General features: G+C 35.6%; 1 pseudogene; it reads left to right on the top strand.

The window, feature by feature from the left end:
• Positions 1–9,346: 9,346 nt before the first annotated feature.
• LOC125588840 lies at positions 9,347–10,110 on the top strand (annotated as a pseudogene).
• Positions 10,111–12,045: the final 1,935 nt, after the last annotated feature.

Genomic DNA, 12,045 nt, shown 5'->3' with positions numbered 1-12,045 from the left:
TTGATCTAAGATATTTTTGGATAACATAATATATAATATTTTTAGATAATGATTCATTAAATTAACAAAATTCGTTTTTAATTTATTGATAATTATATATTAAAAAGTTTAATATAATTATTTATTAAGTGTAATAAAGATTTTATGGGTTTTAACTTTTAACATGAAAGAAAAAAATCACTTCGCAAATAATAAAATAATAAATATTTTTGAATTCTTTAGCAACTTTTTTCAGAAATGATCACAATGAATAATTTTTGAATGTCCTAAAGTAATAATACTAGACTTGAAAATTTTATCTTTTAAGAATGTGAGAATATATAAACCAATAATACTAGACTTGAAAATTTTAATTGGCCGTCGATGAGGATGGAGGATTGAGAAAGATTCAAACCCCCCCCCCCCCCCCCCCCGGTTGAGAAAGATTCACCCACGTCTGATGCGCAAATGAGAGGGAAGGTGCACACGATGGGCGTTTGGGTTAATGCATTCCAAAATCTCCACATGATCAATATTCTTTTACCAGCTTACTATACTCTCTTAAAGGAAGTCGTTCCTTCGTTAGATATATCCAAACCAAGTCTCTCGGTGAAAAAATAACCTCACACCTTTTGTTATCAGCTGCTGATTTGTATTTTGTGGCCGAGACTTCAAGTTAAACTGAGCTTGCCGATGTATATCTTGCAGGTCGGAGAAGAAGTCCACAACTTTTCCGTGGTGGTGTGTCCTATCCGGCATAGGCATCAAATCCAAAGGACAGCGCAAGACGATTCCATAGATGACCCGAAAAGGAGAGAAGCACAAACTATGGTGTAGTGCATGATTGCGCAAACTCTGCTTGACCCTGCTTGTTGTCACAAGACTTAATATTATCACCGACAATGCAACAAAAAAGATTACCTAATGAGTGATTTGTCGCTTCTGTCTGTCCGTCCAATTAGGGATGATAAACTGAACTCATCTCTGGGGATTTTCCCCGAAGCTTCCAAAGAGACCTCTAGAAATGGCTAAGGAATCGAGTATCACAGTCAGAGACGATTGAAGTTGGCAAACCATGAAGCCTATAAACCTTGCCAAGAACAAAATAGCGAAACTGACTGCATTTGTTGTCTCGGAGATTTGGAACATTTTTTCCTCTTGAGGATGTGGTGTCGAGGATGGTTAGGTTGAAAGCGGAGACTCTAGCATGGAGATCCCCCTTGATGAGCTCCAAGAAGGAATTCAGCGGCTTCTCGAAGAAGATAAGATCTCAGTAAAGTAACTGATCATTTCTAGTGATTCTCATCATTATCCATCGCAAGATTTCTTCTTCCACTGATCTTTCTTTCCTCCTCCTCCTCCTCCTCCTCCTTCTTCTTCTTCTTCTTCTTCTTCTTCTTCTTCTTATTCTTCTTCTTCTTCTTCCGTCGCAAGATTTCTTCTTCCACTGATCTTTCTTCTTCTTCTTCTTATTATTCTTCTTCTTCTTCTTAAGCACTCGCCCTCTGAAACTTCAGTTAGAGCATGATTAATGGGGAGGGAGGGGGGGGGGGTAGTGGAATATAAGAAACCGTTTCTTAACTTTTAACTAAAAAAGTTAAGAACCGGTTCTTAAATATCTGGGGTTCGGGGGTTCTTAGAGGGGATTCTTAGTGGAATATAAGAAACCGTCTCTTAACGGGGGGGGGGGGGGGTTCTTAGAGTGGATTCTTAGTGGAATATAAGAAACCGTTTCTTAACTTTTAACTAAAAAAACTAAGAACCGGCTCTTAAATATCTGGGGGTCGGGGGTTCTTAGAGGGAATTCTTAGTGGAATATAAGAAACCGTCTCTTAACGGGAACAATTCTTTCACTTATCGTAAAAAAATATTTTATAACTAATAAAATAAAAATAAAAATTCTTTTAAATCAACAATTAATCTCAAAAATAAATTTAATAAATATTTAAATAAATAGGCATGAAATCTTTAAATTTTGTAAGATTTTTTTTAAATTATCATTTCTACAAGAAAAATCATAATACTTATATGGCTAATGTCTTGATGGTAAAGCTATAATAAGGTGAATCACAAAAATATTTATTTTCGGAAAAAAAATCTACCAATATGTTCTATACGATCTAGAGCTGTCTATATATATGGGTTTTACTACTAATTTTTTAGTTTTTACATGGTATTACTAATAAAAATTAAAATTTACAAAAGCATTACTATGGACAACGTCGTACTATTACTACTAGCTTGGATATTAATTACTAATGAAATATGATGTTAATTTAATTAAAAAAAAATCAGATATGAGTTGAATATGTTTTTTATGGTCATAGTATTGAATATGTTTTATACGTTTTAGACATGTGTTAAATATATTTTTCACTTAAGTGTCTTATTTATATTAATAACAACTAGTAAACCTAGTAATCCAATTTTTTTTTACACATATTATTATTTCTTTGTATACTAGTAATCCAAATATATTACAAACCTAGAAGATTTAAACATCAAACATACAAGTTTTAAGTACAATTCAAGACAAATTCAAAACAATAGAACATCCAAGATTTAAGTCGCAATTTCTTGCTTTTTTCCTTCTTCGATCAAATATCTTTTCTTCTCGATTTTTGTTCTTTCTCTTCTGGCTCTTTCTTATCCTAGAAAATAGCAACTATAATTAAAATAATTTTAATTATTTTATCTATGGAACTTTTGCTATTACAATACTAATTTACATTGTAACTTATATTTCTCAAGCATGATTACAACAATATTGTGAAGAGGTGCACAGAACCCATTAAGTAGTTCCTGTTCTATGCACCATGTGAAATACGTCGTTGAAGAAAAGGCTTGTCACTCAAGACCACTTCAGATATGTGACACTACTTGTCACGCATCAGATTCGACATTACTTGTCACCTAATCTTTGTAATGGAAGAGCCTAGATGGCAATGCGCTCCAACAAGATTGAGCTCAATAGGATGTGCCTTCACCCCATCCAGAAACCATTGAAGCTTCTCGTTCTGATACTAAACTTTTCGTTCTTGTACCAATGGCTACGTACATATGGATGCACCTGAAGATAACGCAACTAACAGAAAAACTCACTCGTTTCGAACGGATGCAACGAATCGAAAGAGAACAAAGAGGAAGGCTGTGACACTGACCGTGAGTGACTAGCTCCCGGGTTTAAATTCTGAGTCGTCGGGATCTGAAAGTAGGGAAAAGTCGGAGGATTTTATAATTTCAGAGGGGAAGCGATAGAATAGGTTGGACGGACCCACTAAAGTATCCGGTTGGTTAGGGAGTCGGGTCGGATACATTAGGTTGGGTCAGTAATAAGATGATTTCATTAAGCACCAAATTTTGTATTTAAATTTAAATCAAAACGAATTTGTTTTTATAATTGGGGCATATAAAAATAAATTTGGAAGTTCTAGGACATATTTTTTTTTTTTATCATCAATTCATTAACATCATATTTCATTAGTAATTAACATCATATTTCATTATTACTACTACCTTGGATATTACTAATGAAATATAATGTTACTTTAATAAAGAAAATTTCAGATATGAGTTGAATATGTTTTTTATGGTCACAGTATAAAAAAAATTTATTTTTATAATTGGGGCATAATAAATTTGGAAGTTATAGGACATATTAGAATAACGTGCACAAAGAAGAATATCAAACAAGTATTAAAAGGGTGATATACTGATCAGAGAGACTGTCCACGTCGGACAGTTTAATCAACCAATCAGAAGTTCTTTTTTTGACACGTCATATCGGATATGTGATGTTGGGCTACGATTTTTTGTTGAAGAGAAAGAACGTTAATGTGTTGGCCCATCAAGCCCACCTCTATTGCTATGGCTTCTTCTTCACTCCGTCGAGAACTGAGATGCGAGAGCTCAACGTTTCCCTTTCTCTTTTCTCCAGATCCCGTATAGTTAGATCGAATCGTGAGACCTTTTGTTTTCCTCTCTTCATTTCCGTTTCGCGATCTGATCCACGATCAATCAATACGTCCCCCAAATCCTTTGTATATTTAATCTGATTTATGGATTCTCTAATCCTTTTGCGTTCTGATCTCATTTACAAAACTCTTAATCCGAGATTTATTTCGATCGAACTTGGATATCGCGATGAGTTCGACCGGAAAATTTACGTTGTCCGGAGATGCGAGTTCGAAGAAACACAGTGAGCCTTCCGGCCTCTCGGTTGGCGATCCCCATTCGAAGAAATCCAAAGGCGATGCGTCTGTCTCTTCGCCCGGTCTGAGCAAGCCCATCGACACGACAGGTGACTCTCCCGGCGTCTCCACCGGCGTATCTAACTCGAAGAAACCTAATGGTAAGTGAGCCTGTGTCTTTCGTTATATTATTACAAAAAACTGATGATTTGTGTTTTCTCTGACGATAAAAACGATCGTATTCATTCTGCAGGTCCGACAGTTGAAAGGGCAAAGACAAGTGTATCCTCCGGCGTTAGAGGCAAGTCCGCTGTTTCTTCTGACGTCAGGGGTAAAGCCGTTGTCTCCGCCAACGTTGTGGAAGTGATGTTCTTCAAAGATGTGAAATTCGGTCCTCATGAAGGCGAGGTTAGGTTTCGGTTGATCCACTTTTGGGAAGCTCGGAATGTTCTGAAGAAAATTCTTCTCGGACTCGAGATGCTTCTCATTGACGAAGAGGTATAAATCGAGTTTTTTTTATGTTATAAGTTAACAAATTGTTTAGACTACATGCTAATATATCATTTTAGATTCAAACTTATATGTCTATGCCTACTCTATATTGATGCATTTAATTTATAATCGAATGTTCGTGCTTGATAGTTTAACCACATAAGCTAATTCTTTTACTGTCTCGCATTTTGTAATCATTAGCTCTACCTTTTACGATCAATATTTGTTAGAACTTGCTGAGTTTATATCGACTGATGGGTATCTTTAACATATTTGTCATCTTTCTAAAGATTTCCTGTCCAGCTTTTCTAATATAACTCTTCAATGTTGTTAATAGGGAACTGTTATCCAGGGCTTCATCCCATCTGCAAGGATCGATACTTATTTGCCACACATGAAAGCGGGTGGCATTTACAGACTCAACAATTTTTTCGGGTCTAAGAATAAGACTCTGTACCGAGTAGCTGAGCCGAGTGTCACTCTCACCTTCACATCGACATCTGCTTTGTCTGTTCTGGATAACAGTCCAGTGTGTTTCCCTGATGACCGTTTCCGGTTCTATGGATATGAAGAATTCGAGGCTGCCTGTGACTTGAAAGGAGATCTCTATGGTAATTTCTCACCATCATTCTACACCATCACCATTTGTATAGGATGACCTTTAGTTTTGTTTTGGGTTGTCCATTCTTATATGTGTGATTGCTGCGAATATAGTATATAAAGTCTTGATTTTGATTGGTGTCTTTTGCAGACTATGTAGGCCACATCAAACTTGTGAATGGTGAGGTTCCCCATGAGAGTCTCGTGCTGGATGAATCCGAGATAGCTTCAACCCGCCGCGTTTTGCTTCATGTTCAAACACATGAGTAAGCTAATACATATCTTCTTCCATTTTCATATATTGTTTCTCTTAGCACGCGTGTCTGGATGTTGTAGTGGCCCCGTGATGAAGCTATACCTATGGGACAAAGCTGCTTTGGACTTCTGTGAAAACTTTAAAGCAACTGGAGGAACTGCAAAAGTTATTTTAGTCACCACGCTGAACCCGAAACGTTTTGGAGGTTTGTATATAACTTTTGTTTATTGTTTAAGAAGATACATAGGATGGTTAGTGATTCTTATCTGGTTAGTTTAGCTTTGATGGATAGAGCTGTAATCGATAGGATTTGTAGTTTAACGGTTTGATCATTTGTTAAATCCGTGAAGAATTAGTTGTGAGTAACTTAATATGGCATGGGTATCTTAAATTATAGATGAGCGTAGTCTCTTCATCTCATTTAGCCAAGAATTTTGATCTGTATTACATCGTTGGAACTGGTATAGGTGCCCTAACTCTATCTTCCATGACTTCATCACGGGTATTTATGAACAGTGATGTCCAAGCAACCCAAGAGTATCTCACTTGGTAAGCATACTGTATATACATATCCTTCCTTATTTTCCATTATAGTGCTAATTCTTTGACACTATCTTCAGGTTGGTCTCAAACTCGGATGTCGCGAACAGAGTTGATGCAGACGTTGTCACTAAAACTGAAACTGTGACCATAGGCGAACTCTTTTCCTATATGAAGCAAGCAGCTGCCAAGGTAGTTTATTACTATTTGATCAGATTTTAATTATGATAGACTTTGTTTCTCATTTAATTTTCAAACATTTTACAGGTTGCTTGGTTTGAGTGTACAGCAACAGTTGCTAATGTTGTGCACGGTTCAAGCTAGTATTACATAGGATGCGGTGTGTGCCACACTAAGGCAACCAAAGGGCCTACCACCCTTATGTGTAAGAAGTGTGGGAAAAGCAATATTGTCGGTGTTCCACAGTAAGTGAACCAAATTCACCTATACTCATCCTTTCTACGTATTCATTATAAATATGCTCATGACACAGGTTTCTAGCCAAGATTTTTGTGTACGATGAGAGTGACCAGGCTTTTTTTGTTTTCCTTGGTGATGCTGGTCAAGAGTTGACTGGAAAGAAGGCAGCTGAATTGGTTGAGAGCTATTTCGAGGTAATCACAGACCTGATCAACTTTGTCTTTTTGAAACTGAATTCTTACAAGTTATTTAGAAATGTGTAGTGACAATTGATTAAATGTATGTTAGGCCAATGAGAGTGTAGGAGATGATCACATGGTTCCAGTTCCTCAAGCGCTGTCTGATACCATAGGACAGACTCGCAAGTTCATTGTGAAGGTATCAAATCACAATTTGGATGGCAAGACCCATACTTTGACTGTGACAAAGGTGCTCCAGTCGGAAGCTCCAGAAGTTGAAGGCAAGTTGGAGGAAGATGTGATTGTCACAGCCGCCCAGAAAACTTTGGATGATGGAGGTGCTGAAGATGATCCTTCCATGGACTCTAATGTTGAGAAGGTCAAAAGAGCTGCTGAAAATGATGAAGCAGAGAATCCTAAGCGAGCCAAATGTGGCTAGGATGTGGCTATAATAATTTAAATGGTAGTACTTATGGTTTCTAGACGTTTATGCTTTCTTCCTTTTCAATTTTAAACTTCCTCTTTGCAACAATTGAATGTCTTTCTTAAAACCTCTTTTTGGTTGAACTCATGTTATTGCCTTTTTCTATGTTTGATTCTGCTCTGATTATTTGTTGCGATACTCATATACAAAGCATAAAATGTTTGACATATGCTATAGCTGAACATGCATCAAAATGATTTTGGTTAACTTATGTATCATCGCTTGGATGATACTGAGGCGTCTTTCACAGGCTGCTATGTGGTTGACAGCAATGCAAAAGGTTCAATGTTATTTTATTTCATTCAAAAGAAACACGTAATGTAAATAATATAATGAACTTTTGTATGTTTATAACACATTCTTATAAAGAAATACGTTATGTAAATAATATAATGATAATACATTTTGCCCAGCTTCTTTCTACTCTTATCAATTAGAAGTTATAATAAATGTAAACATCCAATCATAATATACTTATGCTAAACATAAAATTATTATATTCTCACACTATTCCAATACTAAGCACAACATATTAAACCCATCCCAGATTTATATTAAAAAAAGTTAAATAATATGGTAAACATTTGCGTAGAAAATATTAAGTAACTATAATAGACACAGTTAAATTCTATTAAATGTATATTATATGTACCAGGTAATATATATAAAATTAGTAAATCTATTACAAAAAAAAATTAAAACATTATTCCTATACTTTATAATCAAATATTATTTTATTTGGGGAATATAATTATAGATTGAACTATAATATATATATATATAAATATAAGATATATATAGAAACATATATCGTTTGAACTCTATACACACTAACTACCACAATATCATTTTCTAAGCTTATATCATGGTTTTCTTATTTATTGGAAATAACACCTTTAACACAATTTATTGGAAATATACATACATATATAATATAAGAGATAAATAAGATTACAGAGAAAAGTGAAATTATACCCATGGACTATATATAATAGCACGTAATATTATAAGATTAACAGCAATAATAACAAAACTATTCAGCAATATTATATATATATTTTCCAATCAAACATATTTGGTTTAAACTACTCTTTATTTGCTTAATTGGTTTAGTACAACAAAATTTATCCACATCCAGGGCCAGCTATTAGAAGGTTGGCTCATCAAAAACATTCAGCCAAATGATCCAAAAAATTTAACTGAGGGAGATACGTATGAATTTTCAAGATTCTCAGTCATACATAATTTACGACATCGAAAGCTTACCCAACTGCCGTACTACATTCAGATCAACCGAAAGACAATAGTATCGGGAGTTACAGACATCGGTCCAATATTCCCTGTTCACAACTTCTCTCTTTAGAATTACAAAAATCTATTGCGCTTATCCACTACACCCACCTACTTACCAGGTAAATAAGTCAGTCCAATATTAAATAAAACAAACATGAATGTTTATTCTAACTCAAAATCAATGCTGATGCCACGATTGGTCTAAGGCTGAACAGGTAAGTCTAGCACTATAGGTAAAAAACGAAATCATAATTCTCTTCATACATACACCTTTCTTCATACTTACGTTTATTTTAAACAATTTTATCATTGTTTCTTTTTAAAATTCTACTATCACCACACTTTTCCGCGCAACGCGCGGAGAGAGGACCTAGTATGAGTTAATGATACATGTGCAATGCACATGAAAAATAAATATAAGAAATAGAAATATATTAATTAATTTTTCTATTAAATGGAAATTGTTAGATTTTCCTTAAAACTTTTAAGAAATATGTCAAAGATAAATCCTATAAGAGCACCATTAACTCTAAAACCCCATTTGGGTTCTTATTTTTATTTTTATTTTTTATTTTTTAAATTAAAAACGAACCAATCGCGGGCCGTCATGTGTCAGTGAAGCCCGCAAACAGTACAAAACCCTACTAAACTTGCCTCTTGCAGAAGAGAAGGAAGAGGTGGTTTTATAAAAAATTGTGGTGGGGTTAATCATGCTCACTTAAGAGGTGGGGTTAATCATGCTCTAAGTATGTAGTCAGTCTCCCAAGAGACAAGATATTCATTGAGAATATAGCAATAGTCTTGATTCTGAGAGAAATACTTAAAAACTTACCGACGAGATCACAACTCCAACACCTACCTTTATATATAGGAGCTTTCTTCGTCGGGAAGTCAGAGGATTAGAACACAGACAATGACGATGATATCAGATCTTCCAAACGATTTGGAAGCGGAGATACTCTCTAGGGTTCCGGCCAAATCTCTGTCGAGATTGAAAACGACTTGCAAACGTTGGTACGCTCTATTTAGAGAACCCAAGTTCGTGGTGAAGAACAAGAATTTAGGTCGAGCTGTAAAAGAGTCGATTTTACTGACCAATCATGGTGATGTTTGTTTGGTCGCGGGAGATCTCCACGATACCATGGTCAATACACCTATCGAGGTCTCTGGTAAACTTAAAGTCTAAAGGGTTCAAAAGATTTCAACTTCGCTGAGATATTTCACTGCGATGGTTTAATGTTATGTTCTGCATTGGGAAACGATAGACTTGTGGTTTGGAACCCATGCACTGGCCAAACGAGGAATATCAAAGCAAGAACTAGTTTCCACACTAATCAAACCTATGCTCTAGGATACAGCACATCTTCTTCTTCAGGCCATAGCTACAAAATCTTGAGGTGTTTCGATTATCGAAACGACCAGGATGTCTGGGTTCCTCAGTGTGAGATCTATGAGCTTAGCTCTGATTCTTGGAGGGTTCTTGATTCCTTCCCTCTTGACTACATTATGTTTCGCGATGGCATATCTTTGAAAGGAAACACTTAGTGGGTAGCTGGACATTATGAAAGTGATTATTTCTTGATGAAGTTTGATTTCACCACAGAGAGATTTGTGCGTCTCCCTCTTCCGATTCAGACAGAGAGATTTGTGCATAGATTTTTTCTTTCTAGTTGTTAGGGATGAAAAAACTCTCGGTGTTACTAATTGATGACAGTTCAGATTACCTGTCATATCACAGGTCAGAAGCGATGAGAATATGGTTGAGCAATAAGATTAGTGAGGATGCTAATAAAGACTTGTCCTGGAGAAGCGACTTGGTCTTGGAAGTGGATTTTGATAACTATAACAAGAATTTCAGAAGCTTCTTGTTGGACGAGGAGAATAAAATGGCAATACTGTGTTGTGGTATAGAATTCGTAGGAAAAGATTATACGACCATAATATACATTATTGGAGAGGACATGCTTAAAGAAGTTTATACCGGTACTATAACGGCATCTCGTTCTCACTCGCCACTTGTCATCACTTATGTTCCAAGCTTGGTTCGCATTTAGAAAAGAGGGCAGAGTAATGGAGGCTAGCCCATAAATGAATTACTTTCTGGTGATGTTCTTCTGATGCTTGATAATGATTTTCTTGTTTCTCTTTTTTCTCTGTGCTTTGGGTATTGTTCAAATCTATTGTTCTGCTTATAGCCATGTCCACTTCCAATGTTTGATTTATTGTGCACCTTCATAAAAGTTCATTCTTAAATTAAGATCAGCCTTAAGAAACCCTAGCATCAAGTAAAAATAAGAAGGTCGACATGAATAAAAAATCTCGAAAGCAATTCTAGAAAAAGAAAAGAACGCCAATCTTATCAGTACGAAATTATTTTAAGTACCAGTTAGCCGTCTATGGAGAATATAAAATTATCAAGTCAGTTCAACTAAGGAATTCTTCTTCTTCTTCTTCTTCTTTTCTTTTGGTTGTTAGGGATGAAAAACTCTCGGTGTTACACATTGATGGCAGATCAAACGTGATGAGGATATGGGTGAGCAATAAGGTTGTTGATGAGGAGGACTTGTCGTGGAGGAGCCACAGCTTCTTGGAAGGGACGAGGAGAGCAATGTGGCAATTTGTTCTAATACAAACTATGTGGAAGATGAATATAATACGAGAATCTACATTATTGGTGAGGATATGTTTGAACAAGTTTATAATGATTCTGCAAAGGCATCTTGTTTCAACTGGCCATGCCTCATCACTTATGTTCCAAGCTTAGTTCGCATTCACTAAGAAAAGAAGGTTGTTCCTTAAATGAATTACTTGATGTTCCTTCGAGAGCATAGATTGTTTGAAAATGTTGTTTCTCTTTTAGTTGATTCTTGTTTAAGCTTTTCTTCTCCACGTTTCGAACATTCCATCTTTAACACAATTACATTGTTCTGCTTCATTATAGCCACTTTCTGGTCTTCTGTTGCTTTTGAAATTAGATCGATGATCTATTAATCATCTTTACTCCCCTTGCGTCTCCAACTTCTAAAACGACGAAACATTATTTATGATATATTGGGATTTTGATGAACAAAACCGTTGTTACATGATTCGTTTTACTAGGTAGAAGATGAAGTTTAGTCTAGTGTTTCTTCTTTTTCGTGTTCGTTGGATCCAACCTCTAAAATCGTTGAACTGGAACAATGAAATATCCGTTTTGAACTCCTACTGGAACTTGAATTGAGGAATTGAAAATTTGAATTTTTTTGGTTCGGCTAGTTTCTGTTTGGTCAAAGTCTCAGCCTTAACCTTAACCATTATCAAGGTATGACAAAAGTACCAGTTTTGTAACGTGAGTGAGAAGAGAATGCGAGTATCGGATCGGAACTCCCGAGAATAACATTGTTCTCCACCATGTTATAAAACTAATGGTCTTTGATAATAATAAATTGTTGGGCCTTTAAATAAAATTAATAGCCCATCTCCCAAACGATCTGGAAGCTGAGATACTTTCTAGCGTTCCGGCCAAATCTCTATCAGAATTGAAAACTGTTGGATTTCCCTCCTTAAGTCCAAACTAATCAAATCATAATCAAGCCTTAACCTAAGAAGAAGAAACATCTAAAGAAAAGTGGA

Source organism: Brassica napus, chromosome C6 (assembly GCF_020379485.1).
Source record: "Brassica napus cultivar Da-Ae chromosome C6, Da-Ae, whole genome shotgun sequence".
NCBI lineage: Eukaryota > Viridiplantae > Streptophyta > Magnoliopsida > Brassicales > Brassicaceae > Brassica > Brassica napus.
Note: the sequence above shows the minus strand (reverse complement) of the source record. Positions and strands in the feature narration are given on the sequence as shown.